Genomic DNA, 24866 nt, shown 5'->3' on the forward strand with positions numbered 1-24866 from the left:
ACTCAGGCAACAGGAATCCCATATACAGCGTATGCCTGCTCTCAGACTACAGAACTCTTGGAAACAGCTTCTCTCTACATTCAACATACAGAACTACTGGAAACTGCATCTCTCTACACTTAGATTACAGAACTCCCGAAAGCTGCATCTGCTACACTCAGCATCCAGAATACCCACACAAAGCGAATGCCTAATTCCAGGATACGCAACTCCTGTAAACAGCTCCTCTCTACACCAAGGATAGCGAACTCCGGTAAACTGCTTCTCTCTACATCCAGGTAGCAGAGCTCCCATAAGTGGCGTCTCCTACACTCAGGATACAGAAATCCCAATTACTGCATATGCCTCTTGCTAGGCTCCAGAACTCTTGGAAACAGTTTCTCTCTACACGCATATACAGAACTCTGGTAAACAGTGTCTCACGACATGCACGAGACAGAACGCCCATAAGCTGCGTGTGCTACACTCAGCATACAGAAAACCCGCGTATAGCGAATACCTGCTCATAGGCTACAGAACTCTTGGAAACAGCTTCTCCCTACACCAAGGATAGAGAACTCTTGGAAACTGCTTCTCTTTCCAGCCAGGTTACTGAGCTCCTGTAAGCTGCATCTGCTACACTTAGGATACAGAAATCCCATACATTGCCTATGCCTATTGCCAGGCTCCAGAACTCTTGGAAACAGCTTCTCCCTACAACCTGATACACAACTTGGGTAAACTGTGTCTCTCTAATTCTAGGTTGCAGATCTCCCATAAGCTGCGCCTGCTGCACTCAGCATACAGAAAACCCGCATATACCGAATACCTATGCCCAGGCTACCGAAATCTTAGAAACAGCTTCTCTCTACATTCAACATACGGAACTCCTGGATACTGGATGTCTCTGCACTTAGGTTATGGAACTCCCGTAAGCTGCATCTCTTACACGCAGCTTACTGAAAACCCGCATAGAGCGAATGCCTCATTCCAGGCTACCGAACTCCAGTAAATAGCTGCTCTCTACACCAAGGATAGAGAACTCCGGTGAACTGCTTCTCTCTACATCCAGGTAGCAGAGCTCCCATAAGCGGCATCTCCTACACTCAGGATACAGAAATCCCAGTTACTTCATATGCCTATGCCAGGCTACAGAACTCTTGGAAAGAGTTTCTCTCTACGCCCCTATACAGAACTCTGGTAAACTGTGTCTCACTACATTCAAGATACAGAACTCGCATAAGCTGCGTCTGCCACACGCAGCATACAGAAAACCCGCATATAGCGAATACCTGCTCATAGGCTACAGAATGCTTGGAAACAGCTTCTCCCTACACTCTGATACAGAACTTGGGTAAACTGTGTCTCTCTAATTCTAGGTTACAGATCTCCCAGAAGCTGCGTCGGCTACACTCAGGCAACAGGAATCCCATATACAGCGTATGCCTGCTCTCAGACTACAGAACTCTTGGAAACAGCTTCTCTCTCCATGCAACATACAGAACTACTGGAAACTGCATCTCTCTACACTTAGATTACAGAACTCCCGAAAGCTGCATCTGCTACACTCAGCATCCAGAATACCCACACATAGCGAATGCCTAATTCCAGGATACGCAACTCCTGTAAACAGCTCCTCTCTACACCAAGGATAGCGAACTCCGGTAAACTGCTTCTCTCTACATCCAGGTAGCAGAGCTCCCATAAGTGGCGTCTCCTACACTCAGGATACAGAAATCCCAATTCCTGCATATGCCTCTTGCTAGGCTCCAGAACTCTTGGAAACAGTTTCTCTCTACACGCATATACAGAACTCTGGTAAACAGTGTCTCACGACATGCACGAGACAGAACGCCCATAAGCTGCGTGTGCTACACTCAGCGTATAGCGAATACCTGCTCATAGGCTACAGAACTCTTGGAAACAGCTTCTCCCTACACCAAGGATAGAGAACTCTTGGAAACTGCTTCTCTTTCCAGCCAGGTTACTGAGCTCCTGTAAGCTGCATCTGCTACACTTAGGATACAGAAATCCCATACATTGCCTATGCCTATTGCCAGGCTCCAGAACTCTTGGAAACAGCTTCTCCCTACAACCTGATACACAACTTGGGTAAACTGTGTCTCTCTAATTCTAGGTTGCAGATCTCCCATAAGCTGCGCCTGCTGCACTCAGCATACAGAAAACCCGCATATACCGAATACCTATGCCCAGGCTACCGAAATCTTAGAAACAGCTTCTCTCTACATTCAACATACGGAACTCCTGGATACTGGATGTCTCTGCACTTAGGTTATGGAACTCCCGTAAGCTGCATCTCTTACACGCAGCTTACTGAAAACCCGCATAGAGCGAATGCCTCATTCCAGGCTACCGAACTCCAGTAAATAGCTGCTCTCTACACCAAGGATAGAGAACTCCGGTGAACTGCTTCTCTCTACATCCAGGTAGCAGAGCTCCCATAAGCGGCATCTCCTACACTCAGGATACAGAAATCCCAGTTACTGCATATGCCTATGCCAGGCTACAGAACTCTTGGAAAGAGTTTCTCTCTACGCCCCTATACAGAACTCTGGTAAACTGTGTCTCACTACATTCAAGATACAGAACTCGCATAAGCTGCGTCTGCCACACGCAGCATAGAGAAAACCCGCATATAGCGAATACCTGCTCATAGGCTACAGAATGCTTGGAAACAGCTTCTCCCTACACTCTGATACAGAACTTGGGTAAACTGTGTCTCTCTAATTCTAGGTTACAGATCTCCCAGAAGCTGCGTCGGCTACACTCAGGCAACAGGAATCCCATATACAGCGTATGCCTGCTCTCAGACTACAGAACTCTTGGAAACAGCTTCTCTCTCCATGCAACATACAGAACTACTGGAAACTGCATCTCTCTACACTTAGATTACAGAACTCCCGAAAGCTGCATCTGCTACACTCAGCATCCAGAATACCCACACATAGCGAATGCCTAATTCCAGGATACGCAACTCCTGTAAACAGCTCCTCTCTACACCAAGGATAGCGAACTCCGGTAAACTGCTTCTCTCTACATCCAGGTAGCAGAGCTCCCATAAGTGGCGTCTCCTACACTCAGGATACAGAAATCCCAATTCCTGCATATGCCTCTTGCTAGGCTCCAGAACTCTTGCAAACAGTTTCTCTCTACACGCATATACAGAACTCTGGTAAACAGTGTCTCACGACATGCACGAGACAGAACGCCCATAAGCTGCGTGTGCTACACTCAGCATACAGAAAACCCGCGTATAGCGAATACCTGCTCATAGGCTACAGAACTCTTGGAAACAGCTTCTCCCTACACCAAGGATAGAGAACTCTTGGAAACTGCTTCTCTTTCCAGCCAGGTTACTGAGCTCCTGTAAGCTGCATCTGCTACACTTAGGATACAGAAATCCCATACATTGCCTATGCCTATTGCCAGGCTCCAGAACTCTTGGAAACAGCTTCTCCCTACAACCTGATACACAACTTGGGTAAACTGTGTCTCTCTAATTCTAGGTTGCAGATCTCCCAGAAGCTGCGTCTGCTGCACTCAGCATTCAGAAAACCCGCATATACCGAATACCTATGCCCAGGCTACTGAAATCTTAGAAACAGCTTCTCTCTACATTCAACATACGGAACTCCTGGATACTGGATGTCTCTGCACTTAGGTTATGGAACTCCCGTAAGCTGCATCTCTTACACGCAGCTTACTGAAAACCCGCATAGAGCGAATGCCTCATTCCAGGCTACCGAACTCCAGTAAATAGCTGCTCTCTACACCAAGGATAGAGAACTCCGGTGAACTGCTTCTCTCTACATCCAGGTAGCAGAGCTCCCATAAGCGGCATCTCCTACACTCAGGATACAGAAATCCCAGTTACTGCATATGCCTATGCCAGGCTACAGAACTCTTGGAAAGAGTTTCTCTCTACGCCCCTATACAGAACTCTGGTAAACTGTGTCTCACTACATTCAAGATACAGAACTCGCATAAGCTGCGTCTGCCACACGCAGCATACAGAAAACCCGCATATAGCGAATACCTGCTCATAGGCTACAGAATGCTTGGAAACAGCTTCTCCCTACACTCTGATACAGAACTTGGGTAAACTGTGTCTCTCTAATTCTAGGTTACAGATCTCCCAGAAGCTGCGTCGGCTACACTCAGGCAACAGGAATCCCATATACAGCGTATGCCTGCTCTCAGACTACAGAACTCTTGGAAACAGCTTCTCTCTACATTCAACATACAGAACTACTGGAAACTGCATCTCTCTACACTTAGATTACAGAACTCCCGAAAGCTGCATCTGCTACACTCAGCATCCAGAATACCCACACAAAGCGAATGCCTAATTCCAGGATACGCAACTCCTGTAAACAGCTCCTCTCTACACCAAGGATAGCGAACTCCGGTAAACTGCTTCTCTCTACATCCAGGTAGCAGAGCTCCCATAAGTGGCGTCTCCTACACTCAGGATACAGAAATCCCAATTACTGCATATGCCTCTTGCTAGGCTCCAGAACTCTTGGAAACAGTTTCTCTCTACACGCATATACAGAACTCTGGTAAACAGTGTCTCACGACATGCACGAGACAGAACGCCCATAAGCTGCGTGTGCTACACTCAGCGTATAGCGAATACCTGCTCATAGGCTACAGAACTCTTGGAAACAGCTTCTCCCTACACCAAGGATAGAGAACTCTTGGAAACTGCTTCTCTTTCCAGCCAGGTTACTGAGCTCCTGTAAGCTGCATCTGCTACACTTAGGATACAGAAATCCCATACATTGCCTATGCCTATTGCCAGGCTCCAGAACTCTTGGAAACAGCTTCTCCCTACAACCTGATACACAACTTGGGTAAACTGTGTCTCTCTAATTCTAGGTTGCAGATCTCCCAGAAGCTGCGCCTGCTGCACTCAGCATACAGAAAACCCGCATATACCGAATACCTATGCCCAGGCTACCGAAATCTTAGAAACAGCTTCTCTCTACATTCAACATACGGAACTCCTGGATACTGGATGTCTCTGCACTTAGGTTATGGAACTCCCGTAAGCTGCATCTCTTACACGCAGCTTACTGAAAACCCGCATAGAGCGAATGCCTCATTCCAGGCTACCAAACTCCAGTAAATAGCTGCTCTCTACACCAAGGATAGAGAACTCCGGTGAACTGCTTCTCTCTACATCCAGGTAGCAGAGCTCCCATAAGCGGCATCTCCTACACTCAGGATACAGAAATCCCAGTTACTGCATATGCCTATGCCAGGCTACAGAACTCTTGGAAAGAGTTTCTCTCTACGCCCCTATACAGAACTCTGGTAAACTGTGTCTCACTACATTCAAGATACAGAACTCGCATAAGCTGCGTCTGCCACACGCAGCATACAGAAAACCCGCATGTAGCGAATACCTGCTCATAGGCTACAGAATGCTTGGAAACAGCTTCTCCCTACACTCTGATACAGAACTTGGGTAAACTGTGTCTCTCTAATTCTAGGTTACAGATCTCCCAGAAGCTGCGTCGGCTACACTCAGGCAACAGGAATCCCATATACAGCGTATGCCTGCTCTCAGACTACAGAACTCTTGGAAACAGCTTCTCTCTACATTCAACATACAGAACTACTGGAAACTGCATCTCTCTACACTTAGATTACAGAACTCCCGAAAGCTGCATCTGCTACACTCAGCATCCAGAATACCCACACAAAGCGAATGCCTAATTCCAGGATACGCAACTCCTGTAAACAGCTCCTCTCTACACCAAGGATAGCGAACTCCGGTAAACTGCTTCTCTCTACATCCAGGTAGCAGAGCTCCCATAAGTGGCGTCTCCTACACTCAGGATACAGAAATCCCAATTCCTGCATATGCCTCTTGCTAGGCTCCAGAACTCTTGCAAACAGTTTCTCTCTACACGCATATACAGAACTCTGGTAAACAGTGTCTCACGACATGCACGAGACAGAACGCCCATAAGCTGCGTGTGCTACACTCAGCGTATAGCGAATACCTGCTCATAGGCTACAGAACTCTTGGAAACAGCTTCTCCCTACACCAAGGATAGAGAACTCTTGGAAACTGCTTCTCTTTCCAGCCAGGTTACTGAGCTCCTGTAAGCTGCATCTGCTACACTTAGGATACAGAAATCCCATACATTGCCTATGCCTATTGCCAGGCTCCAGAACTCTTGGAAACAGCTTCTCCCTACAACCTGATACACAACTTGGGTAAACTGTGTCTCTCTAATTCTAGGTTGCAGATCTCCCATAAGCTGCGCCTGCTGCACTCAGCATACAGAAAACCCGCATATACCGAATACCTATGCCCAGGCTACCGAAATCTTAGAAACAGCTTCTCTCTACATTCAACATACGGAACTCCTGGATACTGGATGTCTCTGCACTTAGGTTATGGAACTCCCGTAAGCTGCATCTCTTACACGCAGCTTACTGAAAACCCGCATAGAGCGAATGCCTCATTCCAGGCTACCAAATTCCAGTAAATAGCTGCTCTCTACACCAAGGATAGAGAACTCCGGTGAACTGCTTCTCTCTACATCCAGGTAGCAGAGCTCCCATAAGCGGCATCTCCTACACTCAGGATACAGAAATCCCAGTTACTGCATATGCCTATGCCAGGCTACAGAACTCTTGGAAAGAGTTTCTCTCTACGCCCCTATACAGAACTCTGGTAAACTGTGTCTCACTACATTCAAGATACAGAACTCGCATAAGCTGCGTCTGCCACACGCAGCATACAGAAAACCCGCATATAGCGAATACCTGCTCATAGGCTACAGAATGCTTGGAAACAGCTTCTCCCTACACTCTGATACAGAACTTGGGTAAACTGTGTCTCTCTAATTCTAGGTTACAGATCTCCCAGAAGCTGCGTCGGCTACACTCAGGCAACAGGAATCCCATATACAGCGTATGCCTGCTCTCAGACTACAGAACTCTTGGAAACAGCTTCTCTCTCCATGCAACATACAGAACTACTGGAAACTGCATCTCTCTACACTTAGATTACAGAACTCCCGAAAGCTGCATCTGCTACACTCAGCATCCAGAATACCCACACAAAGCGAATGCCTAATTCCAGGATACGCAACTCCTGTAAACAGCTCCTCTCTACACCAAGGATAGCGAACTCCGGTAAACTGCTTCTCTCTACATCCAGGTAGCAGAGCTCCCATAAGTGGCGTCTCCTACACTCAGGATACAGAAATCCCAATTCCTGCATATGCCTCTTGCTAGGCTCCAGAACTCTTGGAAACAGTTTCTCTCTACACGCATATACAGAACTCTGGTAAACAGTGTCTCACGACATGCACGAGACAGAACGCCCATAAGCTGCGTGTGCTACACTCAGCATACAGAAAACCCGCGTATAGCGAATACCTGCTCATAGGCTACAGAACTCTTGGAAACAGCTTCTCCATACACCAAGGATAGAGAACTCTTGGAAACTGCTTCTCTTTCCAGCCAGGTTACTGAGCTCCTGTAAGCTGCATCTGCTACACTTAGGATACAGAAATCCCATACATTGCCTATGCCTATTGCCAGGCTCCAGAACTCTTGGAAACAGCTTCTCCCTACAACCTGATACACAACTTGGGTAAACTGTGTCTCTCTAATTCTAGGTTGCAGATCTCCCAGAAGCTGCGCCTGCTGCACTCAGCATACAGAAAACCCGCATATACCGAATACCTATGCCCAGGCTACCGAAATCTTAGAAACAGCTTCTCTCTACATTCAACATACGGAACTCCTGGATACTGGATGTCTCTGCACTTAGGTTATGGAACTCCCGTAAGCTGCATCTCTTACACGCAGCTTACTGAAAACCCGCATAGAGTGAATGCCTCATTCCAGGCTACCGAACTCCAGTAAATAGCTGCTCTCTACACCAAGGATAGAGAACTCCGGTGAATTGCTTCTCTCTACATCCAGGTAGCAGAGCTCCCATAAGCGGCATCTCCTACACTCAGGATACAGAAATCCCAGTTACTGCATATGCCTATGCCAGGCTACAGAACTCTTGGAAAGAGTTTCTCTCTACGCCCCTATACAGAACTCTGGTAAACTGTGTCTCACTACATTCAAGATACAGAACTCGCATAAGCTGCGTCTGCCACACGCAGCATACAGAAAACCCGCATGTAGCGAATACCTGCTCATAGGCTACAGAATGCTTGGAAACAGCTTCTCCCTACACTCTGATACAGAACTTGGGTAAACTGTGTCTCTCTAATTCTAGGTTACAGATCTCCCAGAAGCTGCGTCGGCTACACTCAGGCAACAGGAATCCCATATACAGCGTATGCCTGCTCTCAGACTACAGAACTCTTGGAAACAGCTTCTCTCTACATGCAACATACAGAACTACTGGAAACTGCATCTCTCTACACTTAGATTACAGAACTCCCGAAAGCTGCATCTGCTACACTCAGCATCCAGAATACCCACACAAAGCGAATGCCTAATTCCAGGATACGCAACTCCTGTAAACAGCTCCTCTCTACACCAAGGATAGCGAACTCCGGTAAACTGCTTCTCTCTACATCCAGGTAGCAGAGCTCCCATAAGTGGCGTCTCCTACACTCAGGATACAGAAATCCCAATTCCTGCATATGCCTCTTGCTAGGCTCCAGAACTCTTGGAAACAGTTTCTCTCTACACGCATATACAGAACTCTGGTAAACAGTGTCTCACGACATGCACGAGACAGAACGCCCATAAGCTGCGTGTGCTACACTCAGCGTATAGCGAATACCTGCTCATAGGCTACAGAACTCTTGGAAACAGCTTCTCCCTACACCAAGGATAGAGAACTCTTGGAAACTGCTTCTCTTTCCAGCCAGGTTACTGAGCTCCTGTAAGCTGCATCTGCTACACTTAGGATACAGAAATCCCATACATTGCCTATGCCTATTGCCAGGCTCCAGAACTCTTGGAAACAGCTTCTCCCTACAACCTGATACACAACTTGGGTAAACTGTGTCTCTCTAATTCTAGGTTGCAGATCTCCCAGAAGCTGCGCCTGCTGCACTCAGCATACAGAAAACCCGCATATACCGAATACCTATGCCCAGGCTACCGAAATCTTAGAAACAGCTTCTCTCTACATTCAACATACGGAACTCCTGGATACTGGATGTCTCTGCACTTAGGTTATGGAACTCCCGTAAGCTGCATCTCTTACACGCAGCTTACTGAAAACCCGCATAGAGTGAATGCCTCATTCCAGGCTACCGAACTCCAGTAAATAGCTGCTCTCTACACCAAGGATAGAGAACTCCGGTGAACTGCTTCTCTCTACATCCAGGTAGCAGAGCTCCCATAAGCGGCATCTCCTACACTCAGGATACAGAAATCCCAGTTACTGCATATGCCTATGCCAGGCTACAGAACTCTTGGAAAGAGTTTCTCTCTACGCCCCTATACAGAACTCTGGTAAACTGTGTCTCACTACATTCAAGATACAGAACTCGCATAAGCTGCGTCTGCCACACGCAGCATACAGAAAACCCGCATGTAGCGAATACCTGCTCATAGGCTACAGAATGCTTGGAAACAGCTTCTCCCTACACTCTGATACAGAACTTGGGTAAACTGTGTCTCTCTAATTCTAGGTTACAGATCTCCCAGAAGCTGCGTCGGCTACACTCAGGCAACAGGAATCCCATATACAGCGTATGCCTGCTCTCAGACTACAGAACTCTTGGAAACAGCTTCTCTCTACATTCAACATACAGAACTACTGGAAACTGCATCTCTCTACACTTAGATTACAGAACTCCCGAAAGCTGCATCTGCTACACTCAGCATCCAGAATACCCACACAAAGCGAATGCCTAATTCCAGGATACGCAACTCCTGTAAACAGCTCCTCTCTACACCAAGGATAGCGAACTCCGGTAAACTGCTTCTCTCTACATCCAGGTAGCAGAGCTCCCATAAGTGGCGTCTCCTACACTCAGGATACAGAAATCCCAATTCCTGCATATGCCTCTTGCTAGGCTCCAGAACTCTTGGAAACAGTTTCTCTCTACACGCATATACAGAACTCTGGTAAACAGTGTCTCACGACATGCACGAGACAGAACGCCCATAAGCTGCGTGTGCTACACTCAGCATACAGAAAACCCGCGTATAGCGAATACCTGCTCATAGGCTACAGAACTCTTGGAAACAGCTTCTCTCTACACCAAGGATAGAGAACTCTTGGAAACTGCTTCTCTTTCCAGCCAGGTTACTGAGCTCCTGTAAGCTGCATCTGCTACACTTAGGATACAGAAATCCCATACATTGCCTATGCCTATTGCCAGGCTCCAGAACTCTTGGAAACAGCTTCTCCCTACAACCTGATACACAACTTGGGTAAACTGTGTCTCTCTAATTCTAGGTTGCAGATCTCCCAGAAGCTGCGCCTGCTGCACTCAGCATACAGAAAACCCGCATATACCGAATACCTATGCCCAGGCTACCGAAATCTTAGAAACAGCTTCTCTCTACATTCAACATACGGAACTCCTGGATACTGGATGTCTCTGCACTTAGGTTATGGAACTCCCGTAAGCTGCATCTCTTACACGCAGCTTACTGAAAACCCGCATAGAGTGAATGCCTCATTCCAGGCTACCGAACTCCAGTAAATAGCTGCTCTCTACACCAAGGATAGAGAACTCCGGTGAACTGCTTCTCTCTACATCCAGGTAGCAGAGCTCCCATAAGCAGCATCTCCTACACTCAGGATACAGAAATCCCAGTTACTGCATATGCCTATGCCAGGCTACAGAACTCTTGGAAAGAGTTTCTCTCTACGCCCCTATACAGAACTCTGGTAAACTGTGTCTCACTACATTCAAGATACAGAACTCGCATAAGCTGCGTCTGCCACACGCAGCATACAGAAAACCCGCATGTAGCGAATACCTGCTCATAGGCTACAGAATGCTTGGAAACAGCTTCTCCCTACACTCTGATACAGAACTTGGGTAAACTGTGTCTCTCTAATTCTAGGTTACAGATCTCCCAGAAGCTGCGTCGGCTACACTCAGGCAACAGGAATCCCATATACAGCGTATGCCTGCTCTCAGACTACAGAACTCTTGGAAACATCTTCTCTCTACATTCAACATACAGAACTACTGGAAACTGCATCTCTCTACACTTAGATTACAGAACTCCCGAAAGCTGCATCTGCTACACTCAGCATCCAGAATACCCACACAAAGCGAATGCCTAATTCCAGGATACGCAACTCCTGTAAACAGCTCCTCTCTACACCAAGGATAGCGAACTCCGGTAAACTGCTTCTCTCTACATCCAGGTAGCAGAGCTCCCATAAGTGGCGTCTCCTACACTCAGGATACAGAAATCCCAATTCCTGCATATGCCTCTTGCTAGGCTCCAGAACTCTTGGAAACAGTTTCTCTCTACACGCATATACAGAACTCTGGTAAACAGTGTCTCACGACATGCACGAGACAGAACGCCCATAAGCTGCGTGTGCTACACTCAGCGTATAGCGAATACCTGCTCATAGGCTACAGAACTCTTGGAAACAGCTTCTCCCTACACCAAGGATAGAGAACTCTTGGAAACTGCTTCTCTTTCCAGCCAGGTTACTGAGCTCCTGTAAGCTGCATCTGCTACACTTAGGATACAGAAATCCCATACATTGCCTATGCCTATTGCCAGGCTCCAGAACTCTTGGAAACAGCTTCTCCCTACAACCTGATACACAACTTGGGTAAACTGTGTCTCTCTAATTCTAGGTTGCAGATCTCCCAGAAGCTGCGCCTGCTGCACTCAGCATACAGAAAACCCGCATATACCGAATACCTATGCCCAGGCTACCGAAATCTTAGAAACAGCTTCTCTCTACATTCAACATACGGAACTCCTGGATACTGGATGTCTCTGCACTTAGGTTATGGAACTCCCGTAAGCTGCATCTCTTACACGCAGCTTACTGAAAACCCGCATAGAGCGAATGCCTCATTCCAGGCTACCAAACTCCAGTAAATAGCTGCTCTCTACACCAAGGATAGAGAACTCCGGTGAACTGCTTCTCTCTACATCCAGGTAGCAGAGCTCCCATAAGCGGCATCTCCTACACTCAGGATACAGAAATCCCAGTTACTGCATATGCCTATGCCAGGCTACAGAACTCTTGGAAAGAGTTTCTCTCTACGCCCCTATACAGAACTCTGGTAAACTGTGTCTCACTACATTCAAGATACAGAACTCGCATAAGCTGCGTCTGCCACACGCAGCATAGAGAAAACCCGCATATAGCGAATACCTGCTCATAGGCTACAGAATGCTTGGAAACAGCTTCTCCCTACACTCTGATACAGAACTTGGGTAAACTGTGTCTCTCTAATTCTAGGTTACAGATCTCCCAGAAGCTGCGTCGGCTACACTCAGGCAACAGGAATCCCATATACAGCGTATGCCTGCTCTCAGACTACAGAACTCTTGGAAACAGCTTCTCTCTCCATGCAACATACAGAACTACTGGAAACTGCATCTCTCTACACTTAGATTACAGAACTCCCGAAAGCTGCATCTGCTACACTCAGCATCCAGAATACCCACACAAAGCGAATGCCTAATTCCAGGATACGCAACTCCTGTAAACAGCTCCTCTCTACACCAAGGATAGCGAACTCCGGTAAACTGCTTCTCTCTACATCCAGGTAGCAGAGCTCCCATAAGTGGCGTCTCCTACACTCAGGATACAGAAATCCCAATTCCTGCATATGCCTCTTGCTAGGCTCCAGAACTCTTGGAAACAGTTTCTCTCTACACGCATATACAGAACTCTGGTAAACAGTGTCTCACGACATGCACGAGACAGAACGCCCATAAGCTGCGTGTGCTACACTCAGCATACAGAAAACCCGCGTATAGCGAATACCTGCTCATAGGCTACAGAACTCTTGGAAACAGCTTCTCCCTACACCAAGGATAGAGAACTCTTGGAAACTGCTTCTCTTTCCAGCCAGGTTACTGAGCTCCTGTAAGCTGCATCTGCTACACTTAGGATACAGAAATCCCATACATTGCCTATGCCTATTGCCAGGCTCCAGAACTCTTGGAAACAGCTTCTCCCTACAACCTGATACACAACTTGGGTAAACTGTGTCTCTCTAATTCTAGGTTGCAGATCTCCCAGAAGCTGCGCCTGCTGCACTCAGCATACAGAAAACCCGCATATACCGAATACCTATGCCCAGGCTACCGAAATCTTAGAAACAGCTTCTCTCTACATTCAACATACGGAACTCCTGGATACTGGATGTCTCTGCACTTAGGTTATGGAACTCCCGTAAGCTGCATCTCTTACACGCAGCTTACTGAAAACCCGCATAGAGTGAATGCCTCATTCCAGGCTACCGAACTCCAGTAAATAGCTGCTCTCTACACCAAGGATAGAGAACTCCGGTGAACTGCTTCTCTCTACATCCAGGTAGCAGAGCTCCCATAAGCGGCATCTCCTACACTCAGGATACAGAAATCCCAGTTACTGCATATGCCTATGCCAGGCTACAGAACTCTTGGAAAGAGTTTCTCTCTACGCCCCTATACAGAACTCTGGTAAACTGTGTCTCACTACATTCAAGATACAGAACTCGCATAAGCTGCGTCTGCCACACGCAGCATACAGAAAACCCGCATATAGCGAATACCTGCTCATAGGCTACAGAATGCTTGGAAACAGCTTCTCCCTACACTCTGATACAGAACTTGGGTAAACTGTGTCTCTCTAATTCTAGGTTACAGATCTCCCAGAAGCTGCGTCGGCTACACTCAGGCAACAGGAATCCCATATACAGCGTATGCCTGCTCTCAGACTACAGAACTCTTGGAAACAGCTTCTCTCTACATTCAACATACAGAACTACTGGAAACTGCATCTCTCTACACTTAGATTACAGAACTCCCGAAAGCTGCATCTGCTACACTCAGCATCCAGAATACCCACACAAAGCGAATGCCTAATTCCAGGATACGCAACTCCTGTAAACAGCTCCTCTCTACACCAAGGATAGCGAACTCCGGTAAACTGCTTCTCTCTACATCCAGGTAGCAGAGCTCCCATAAGTGGCGTCTCCTACACTCAGGATACAGAAATCCCAATTCCTGCATATGCCTCTTGCTAGGCTCCAGAACTCTTGGAAACAGTTTCTCTCTACACGCATATACAGAACTCTGGTAAACAGTGTCTCACGACATGCACCAGACAGAACGCCCATAAGCTGCGTGTGCTACACTCAGCATACAGAAAACCCGCGTATAGCGAATACCTGCTCATAGGCTACAGAACTCTTGGAAACAGCTTCTCTCTACACCAAGGATAGAGAACTCTTGGAAACTGCTTCTCTTTCCAGCCAGGTTACTGAGCTCCTGTAAGCTGCATCTGCTACACTTAGGATACAGAAATCCCATACATTGCCTATGCCTATTGCCAGGCTCCAGAACTCTTGGAAACAGCTTCTCCCTACAACCTGATACACAACTTGGGTAAACTGTGTCTCTCTAATTCTAGGTTGCAGATCTCCCATAAGCTGCGCCTGCTGCACTCAGCATACAGAAAACCCGCATATACCGAATACCTATGCCCAGGCTACCGAAATCTTAGAAACAGCTTCTCTCTACATTCAACATACGGAACTCCTGGATACTGGATGTCTCTGCACTTAGGTTATGGAACTCCCGTAAGCTGCATCTCTTACACGCAGCTTACTGAAAACCCGCATAGAGTGAATGCCTCATTCCAGGCTACCGAACTCCAGTAAATAGCTGCTCTCTACACCAAGGATAGAGAACTCCGGTGAACTGCTTCTCTCTACATCCAGGTAGCAGAGCTCCCATAAGCGGCATCTCCTACACTCAGGATACAGAAATCCCAGTTACTGCATATGCCTATGCCAGGCTACAGAACTCTTGGAAAGAGTTTCTCTCTACGCCCCTATACAGAACTCTGGTAAACTGTGTCTCACTACATTCAAGATACAGAACTCGCATAAGCTGCGTCTGCCACACGCAGCATACAGAAAACCCGCATGTAGCGAATACCTGCTCATAGGCTACAGAATGCTTGGAAACAGCTTCTCCCTACACTCTGATACAGAACTTGGGTAAACTGTGTCTCTCTAATTCTAGGTTACAGATCTCCCAGAAGCTGCGTCGGCTACACTCAGGCAACAGGAATCCCATATACAGCGTATGCCTGCTCTCAGACTACAGAACTCTTGGAAACAGCTTCTCTCTACATTCAACATACAGAACTACTGGAAACTGCATCTCTCTACACTTAGATTACAGAACTCCCGAAAGCTGCATCTGCTACACTCAGCATCCAGAATACCCACACAAAGCGAATGCCTAATTCCAGGATACGCAACTCCTGTAAACAGCTCCTCTCTACACCAAGGATAGCGAACTCCGGTAAACTGCTTCTCTCTACATCCAGGTAGCAGAGCTCCCATAAGTGGCGTCTCCTACACTCAGGATACAGAAATCCCAATTCCTGCATATGCCTCTTGCTAGGCTCCAGAACTCTTGGAAACAGTTTCTCTCTACACGCATATACAGAACTCTGGTAAACAGTGTCTCACGACATGCACGAGACAGAACGCCCATAAGCTGCGTGTGCTACACTCAGCATACAGAAAACCCGCGTATAGCGAATACCTGCTCATAGGCTACAGAACTCTTGGAAACAGCTTCTCCCTACACCAAGGATAGAGAACTCTTGGAAACTGCTTCTCTTTCCAGCCAGGTTACTGAGCTCCTGTAAGCTGCATCTGCTACACTTAGGATACAGAAATCCCATACATTGCCTATGCCTATTGCCAGGCTCCAGAACTCTTGGAAACAGCTTCTCCCTACAACCTGATACACAACTTGGGTAAACTGTGTCTCTCTAATTCTAGGTTGCAGATCTCCCAGAAGCTGCGCCTGCTGCACTCAGCATACAGAAAACCCGCATATACCGAATACCTATGCCCAGGCTACCGAAATCTTAGAAACAGCTTCTCTCTACATTCAACATACGGAACTCCTGGATACTGGATGTCTCTGCACTTAGGTTATGGAACTCCCGTAAGCTGCATCTCTTACACGCAGCTTACTGAAAACCCGCATAGAGCGAATGCCTCATTCCAGGCTACCGAACTCCAGTAAATAGCTGCTCTCTACACCAAGGATAGAGAACTCCGGTGAATTGCTTCTCTCTACATCCAGGTAGCAGAGCTCCCATAAGCGGCATCTCCTACACTCAGGATACAGAAATCCCAGTTACTGCATATGCCTATGCCAGGCTACAGAACTCTTGGAAAGAGTTTCTCTCTACGCCCCTATACAGAACTCTGGTAAACTGTGTCTCACTACATTCAAGATACAGAACTCGCATAAGCTGCGTCTGCCACACGCAGCATACAGAAAACCCGCATATAGCGAATACCTGCTCATAGGCTACAGAATGCTTGGAAACAGCTTCTCCCTACACTCTGATACAGAACTTGGGTAAACTGTGTCTCTCTAATTCTAGGTTACAGATCTCCCAGAAGCTGCGTCGGCTACACTCAGGCAACAGGAATCCCATATACAGCGTATGCCTGCTCTCAGACTACAGAACTCTTGGAAACAGCTTCTCTCTCCATGCAACATACAGAACTACTGGAAACTGCATCTCTCTACACTTAGATTACAGAACTCCCGAAAGCTGCATCTGCTACACTCAGCATCCAGAATACCCACACAAAGCGAATGCCTAATTCCAGGATACGCAACTCCTGTAAACAGCTCCTCTCTACACCAAGGATAGCGAACTCCGGTAAACTGCTTCTCTCTACATCCAGGTAGCAGAGCTCCCATAAGTGGCGTCTCCTACACTCAGGATACAGAAATCCCAATTCCTGCATATGCCTCTTGCTAGGCTCCAGAACTCTTGGAAACAGTTTCTCTCTACACGCATATACAGAACTCTGGTAAACAGTGTCTCACGACATGCACGAGACAGAACGCCCATAAGCTGCGTGTGCTACACTCAGCATACAGAAAACCCGCGTATAGCGAATACCTGCTCATAGGCTACAGAACTCTTGGAAACAGCTTCTCTCTACACCAAGGATAGAGAACTCTTGGAAACTGCTTCTCTTTCCAGCCAGGTTACTGAGCTCCTGTAAGCTGCATCTGCTACACTTAGGATACAGAAATCCCATACATTGCCTATGCCTATTGCCAGGCTCCAGAACTCTTGGAAACAGCTTCTCCCTACAACCTGATACACAACTTGGGTAAACTGTGTCTCTCTAATTCTAGGTTGCTGATCTCCCAGAAGCTGCGCCTGCTGCACTCAGCATACAGAAAACCCGCATATACCGAATACCTATGCCCAGGCTACCGAAATCTTAGAAACAGCTTCTCTCTACATTCAACATACGGAACTCCTGGATACTGGATGTCTCTGCACTTAGGTTATGGAACTCCCGTAAGCTGCATCTCTTACACGCAGCTTACTGAAAACCCGCATAGAGCGAATGCCTCATTCCAGGCTACCGAACTCCAGTAAATAGCTGCTCTCTACACCAAGGATAGAGAACTCCGGTGAATTGCTTCTCTCTACATCCAGGTAGCAGAGCTCCCATAAGCGGCATCTCCTACACTCAGGATACAGAAATCCCAGTTACTGCATATGCCTATGCCAGGCTACAGAACTCTTGGAAAGAGTTTCTCTCTACGCCCCTATACAGAACTCTGGTAAACTGTGTCTCACTACATTCAAGATACAGAACTCGCATAAGCTGCGTCTGCCACACGCAGCATACAGAAAACCCGCATATAGCGAATACCTGCTCATAGGCTACAGAATGCTTGGAAACAGCTTCTCCCTACACTCTGATACAGAACTTGGGTAAACTGTGTCTCTCTAATTCTAGGTTACAGATCTCCCAGAAGCTGCGTCGGCTACACTCAGGCAACAGGAATCCCATATACAGCGTATGCCTGCTCTCAGACTACAGAACTCTTGGAAACAGCTTCTCTCTCCATGCAACATACAGAACTACTGGAAACTGCATCTCTCTACACTTAGATTACAGAACTCCCGAAAGCTGCATCTGCTACACTCAGCATCCAGAATACCCACACAAAGCGAATGCCTAATTCCAGGATACGCAACTCCTGTAAACAGCTCCTCTCTACACCAAGGATAGCGAACTCCGGTAAACTGCTTCTCTCTACATCCAGGTAGCAGAGCTCCCATAAGTGGCGTCTCCTACACTCAGGATACAGAAATCCCAATTCCTGCATATGCCTCTTGCTAGGCTCCAGAACTCTTGGAAACAGTTTCTCTCTACACGCATATACAGAACTCTGGTAAACAGTGTCTCACGACATGCACGAGACAGAACGCCCATAAGCTGCGTGTGCTACACTCAGCATACAGAAAACCCGCGTATAGCGAATACCTGCTCATAGGCTACAGAACTCTTGGAAACAGCTTCTCTCTACACCAAGGATAGAGAACTCTTGGAAACTGCTTCTCTTTCCAGCCAGGTTACTGAGCTCCTGTAAGCTGCATCTGCTACACTTAGGATACAGAAATCCCATACATTGCCTATGCCTATTGCCAGGCTCCAGAACTCTTGGAAACAGCTTCTCCCTACAACCTGATACACAACTTGGGTAAACTGTGTCTCTCTAATTCTAGGTTGCAGATCTCCCAGAAGCTGCGCCTGCTGCACTCAGCATACAGAAAACCCGCATATACCGAATACCTATGCCCAGGCTACCGAAATCTTAGAAACAGCTTCTCTCTACATTCAACATACGGAACTCCTGGATACTGGATGTCTCTGCACTTAGGTTATGGAACTCCCGTAAGCTGCATCTCTTACACGCAGCTTACTGAAAACCCGCATAGAGCGAATGCCTCATTCCAGGCTACCGAACTCCAGTAAATAGCTGCTCTCTACACCAAGGATAGAGAACTCCGGTGAACTGCTTCTCTCTACATCCAGGTAGCAGAGCTCCCATAAGCGGCATCTCCTACACTCAGGATACAGAAATCCCAGTTACTGCATATGCCTATGCCAGGCTACAGAACTCTTGGAAAGAGTTTCTCTCTACGCCCCTATACAGAACTCTGGTAAACTGTGTCTCACTACATTCAAGATACAGAACTCGCATAAGCTGCGTCTGCCACACGCAGCATACAGAAAACCCGCATATAGCGAATACCTGCTCATAGGCTACAGAATGCTTGGAAACAGCTTCTCCCTACACTCTGATACAGAACTTGGGTAAACTGTGTCTCTCTAATTCTAGGTTACAGATCTCCCAGAAGCTGCGTCGGCTACACTCAGGCAACAGGAATCCCATATACAGCGTATGCCTGCTCTCAGACTACAGAACTCTTGGAAACAGCTTCTCTCTCCATGCAACATACAGAACTACTGGAAACTGCATCTCTCTACACTTAGATTACAGAACTCCCGAAAGCTGCATCTGCTACACTCAGCATCCAGAATACCCACACAAAGCGAATGCCTAATTCCAGGATACGCAACTCCTGTAAACAGCTCCTCTCTACACCAAGGATAGCGAACTCCGGTAAACTGCTTCTCTCTACATCCAGGTAGCAGAGCTCCCATAAGTGGCGTCTCCTACACTCAGGATACAGAAATCCCAATTCCTGCATATGCCTCTTGCTAGGCTCCAGAACTCTTGGAAACAGTTTCTCTCTACACGCATATACAGAACTCTGGTAAACAGTGTCTCACGACATGCACGAGACAGAACGCCCATAAGCTGCGTGTGCTACACTCAGCATACAGAAAACCCGCGTATAGCGAATACCTGCTCATAGGCTACAGAACTCTTGGAAACAGCTTCTCTCTACACCAAGGATAGAGAACTCTTGGAAACTGCTTCTCTTTCCAGCCAGGTTACTGAGCTCCTGTAAGCTGCATCTGCTACACTTAGGATACAGAAATCCCATACATTGCCTATGCCGATTGCCAGGCTCCAGAACTCTTGGAAACAGCTTCTCCCTACAACCTGATACACAACTTGGGTAAACTGTGTCTCTCTAATTCTAGGTTGCAGATCTCCCAGAAGCTGCGCCTGCTGCACTCAGCATACAGAAAACCCGCATATACCGAATACCTATGCCCAGGCTACCGAAATCTTAGAAACAGCTTCTCTCTACATTCAACATACGGAACTCCTGGATACTGGATGTCTCTGCACTTAGGTTATGGAACTCCCGTAAGCTGCATCTCTTACACGCAGCTTACTGAAAACCCGCATAGAGCGAATGCCTCATTCCAGGCTACCGAACTCCAGTAAATAGCTGCTCTCTACACCAAGGATAGAGAACTCCGGTGAATTGCTTCTCTCTACATCCAGGTAGCAGAGCTCCCATAAGCGGCATCTCCTACACTCAGGATACAGAAATCCCAGTTACTGCATATGCCTATGCCAGGCTACAGAACTCTTGGAAAGAGTTTCTCTCTACGCCCCTATACAGAACTCTGGTAAACTGTGTCTCACTACATTCAAGATACAGAACTCGCATAAGCTGCGTCTGCCACACGCAGCATAGAGAAAACCCGCATATAGCGAATACCTGCTCATAGGCTACAGAATGCTTGGAAACAGCTTCTCCCTACACTCTGATACAGAACTTGGGTAAACTGTGTCTCTCTAATTCTAGGTTACAGATCTCCCAGAAGCTGCGTCGGCTACACTCAGGCAACAGGAATCCCATATACAGCGTATGCCTGCTCTCAGACTACAGAACTCTTGGAAACAGCTTCTCTCTCCATGCAACATACAGAACTACTGGAAACTGCATCTCTCTACACTTAGATTACAGAACTCCCGAAAGCTGCATCTGCTACACTCAGCATCCAGAATACCCACACAAAGCGAATGCCTAATTCCAGGATACGCAACTCCTGTAAACAGCTCCTCTCTACACCAAGGATAGCGAACTCCGGTAAACTGCTTCTCTCTACATCCAGGTAGCAGAGCTCCCATAAGTGGCGTCTCCTACACTCAGGATACAGAAATCCCAATTCCTGCATATGCCTCTTGCTAGGCTCCAGAACTCTTGGAAACAGTTTCTCTCTACACGCATATACAGAACTCTGGTAAACAGTGTCTCACGACATGCACGAGACAGAACGCCCATAAGCTGCGTGTGCTACACTCAGCATACAGAAAACCCGCGTATAGCGAATACCTGCTCATAGGCTACAGAACTCTTGGAAACAGCTTCTCTCTACACCAAGGATAGAGAACTCTTGGAAACTGCTTCTCTTTCCAGCCAGGTTACTGAGCTCCTGTAAGCTGCATCTGCTACACTTAGGATACAGAAATCCCATACATTGCCTATGCCTATTGCCAGGCTCCAGAACTCTTGGAAACAGCTTCTCCCTACAACCTGATACACAACTTGGGTAAACTGTGTCTCTCTAATTCTAGGTTGCAGATCTCCCATAAGCTGCGCCTGCTGCACTCAGCATACAGAAAACCCGCATATACCGAATACCTATGCCCAGGCTACCGAAATCTTAGAAACAGCTTCTCTCTACATTCAACATACGGAACTCCTGGATACTGGATGTCTCTGCACTTAGGTTATGGAACTCCCGTAAGCTGCATCTCTTACACGCAGCTTACTGAAAACCCGCATAGAGCGAATGCCTCATTCCAGGCTACCGAACTCCAGTAAATAGCTGCTCTCTACACCAAGGATAGAGAACTCCGGTGAATTGCTTCTCTCTACATCCAGGTAGCAGAGCTCCCATAAGCGGCATCTCCTACACTCAGGATACAGAAATCCCAGTTACTGCATATGCCTATGCCAGGCTACAGAACTCTTGGAAAGAGTTTCTCTCTACGCCCCTATACAGAACTCTGGTAAACTGTGTCTCACTACATTCAAGATACAGAACTCGCATAAGCTGCGTCTGCCACACGCAGCATAGAGAAAACCCGCATATAGCGAATACCTGCTCATAGGCTACAGAATGCTTGGAAACAGCTTCTCCCTACACTCTGATACAGAACTTGGGTAAACTGTGTCTCTCTAATTCTAGGTTACAGATCTCCCAGAAGCTGCGTCGGCTACACTCAGGCAACAGGAATCCCATATACAGCGTATGCCTGCTCTCAGACTACAGAACTCTTGGAAACAGCTTCTCTCTCCATGCAACATACAGAACTACTGGAAACTGCATCTCTCTACACTTAGATTACAGAACTCCCGAAAGCTGCATCTGCTACACTCAGCATCCAGAATACCCACACAAAGCAAATGCCTAATTCCAGGATACGCAACTCCTGTAAACAGCTCCTCTCTACACCAAGGATAGCGAACTCCGGTAAACTGCTTCTCTCTACATCCAGGTAGCAGAGCTCCCATAAGTGGCGTCTCCTACACTCAGGATACAGAAATCCCAATTCCTGCATATGCCTCTTGCTAGGCTCCAGAACTCTTGGAAACAGTTTCTCTCTACACGCATATACAGAACTCTGGTAAACAGTGTCTCACGACATGCACGAGACAGAACGCCCATAAGCTGCGTGTGCTACACTCAGCATACAGAAAACCCGCGTATAGCGAATACCTGCTCATAGGCTACAGAACTCTTGGAAACAGCTTCTCTCTACACCAAGGATAGAGAACTCTTGGAAACTGCTTCTCTTTCCAGCCAGGTTACTGAGCTCCTGTAAGCTGCATCTGCTACACTTAGGATACAGAAATCCCATACATTGCCTATGCCTATTGCCAGGCTCCAGAACTCTTGGAAACAGCTTCTCCCTACAACCTGATACACAACTTGGGTAAACTGTGTCTCTCTAATTCTAGGTTGCAGATCTCCCATAAGCTGCGCCTGCTGCACTCAGCATACAGAAAACCCGCATATACCGAATACCTATGCCCAGGCTACCGAAATCTTAGAAACAGCTTCTCTCTACATTCAACATACGGAACTCCTGGATACTGGATGTCTCTGCACTTAGGTTATGGAACTCCCGTAAGCTGCATCTCTTACACGCAGCTTACTGAAAACCCGCATAGAGCGAATGCCTCATTCCAGGCTACCGAACTCCAGTAAATAGCTGCTCTCTACACCAAGGATAGAGAACTCCGGTGAATTGCTTCTCTCTACATCCAGGTAGCAGAGCTCCCATAAGCGGCATCTCCTACACTCAGGATACAGAAATCCCAGTTACTGCATATGCCTATGCCAGGCTACAGAACTCTTGGAAAGAGTTTCTCTCTACGCCCCTATACAGAACTCTGGTAAACTGTGTCTCACTACATTCAAGATACAGAACTCACATAAGCTGCGTCTGCCACACGCAGCATACAGAAAACCCGCATATAGCGAATACCTGCTCATAGGCTACAGAATGCTTGGAAACAGCTTCTCCCTACACTCTGATACAGAACTTGGGTAAACTGTGTCTCTCTAATTCTAGGTTACAGATCTTCCAGAAGCTGCGTCGGCTACACTCAGGCACAGGAATCCCATATACAGCGTATGCCTGCTCTCAGACTACAGAACTCTTGGAAACAGCTTCTCTCTCCATGCAACATACAGAACTACTGGAAACTGCATCTCTCTACACTTAGATTACAGAACTCCCGAAAGCTGCATCTGCTACACTCAGCATCCAGAATACCCACACAAAGCGAATGCCTAATTCCAGGATACGCAACTCCTGTAAACAGCTCCTCTCTACACCAGGGATAGCGAACTCCGGTAAACTGCTTCTCTCTACATCCAGGTAGCAGAGCTCCCATAAGTGGCGTCTCCTACACTCAGGATACAGAAATCCCAATTCCTGCATATGCCTCTTCCTAGGCTCCAGAACTCTTGGAAACAGTTTCTCTCTACACGCATATACAGAACTCTGGTAATCAGTGTCTCACGACATGCACGAGACAGAACGCCCATAAGCTGCGTGTGCTACACTCAGCATACAGAAAACCCGCGTATAGCGAATACCTGCTCATAGGCTACAGAACTCTTGGAAACAGCTTCTCCCTACACCAAGGATAGAGAACTCTTGGAAACTGCTTCTCTTTCCAGCCAGGTTACTGAGCTCCTGTAAGCTGCATCTGCTACACTTAGGATACAGAAATCCCATACATTGCCTATGCCTATTGCCAGGCTCCAGAACTCTTGGAAACAGCTTCTCCCTACAACCTGATACACAACTTGGGTAAACTGTGTCTCTCTAATTCTAGGTTGCAGATCTCCCATAAGCTGCGCCTGCTGCACTCAGCATACAGAAAACCCGCATATACCGAATACCTATGCCCAGGCTACCGAAATCTTAGAAACAGCTTCTCTCTACATTCAACATACGGAACTCCTGGATACTGGATGTCTCTGCACTTAGGTTATGGAACTCCCGTAAGCTGCATCTCTTACACGCAGCTTACTGAAAACCCGCATAGAGCGAATGCCTCATTCCAGGCTACCGAACTCCAGTAAATAGCTGCTCTCTACACCAAGGATAGAGAACTCCGGTGAACTGCTTCTCTCTACATCCAGGTAGCAGAGCTCCCATAAGCGGCATCTCCTACACTCAGGATACAGAAATCCCAGTTACTGCATATGCCTATGCCAGGCTACAGAACTCTTGGAAAGAGTTTCTCTCTACGCCCCTATACAGAACTCTGGTAAACTGTGTCTCACTACATTCAAGATACAGAACTCGCATAAGCTGCGTCTGCCACACGCAGCATACAGAAAACCCGCATATAGCGAATACCTGCTCATAGGCTACAGAATGCTTGGAAACAGCTTCTCCCT

The sequence above is a fragment of the Lepus europaeus genome, chromosome 13 (genome assembly GCF_033115175.1).
Source record: "Lepus europaeus isolate LE1 chromosome 13, mLepTim1.pri, whole genome shotgun sequence".
Taxonomy (NCBI): Eukaryota; Metazoa; Chordata; class Mammalia; order Lagomorpha; family Leporidae; genus Lepus; species Lepus europaeus.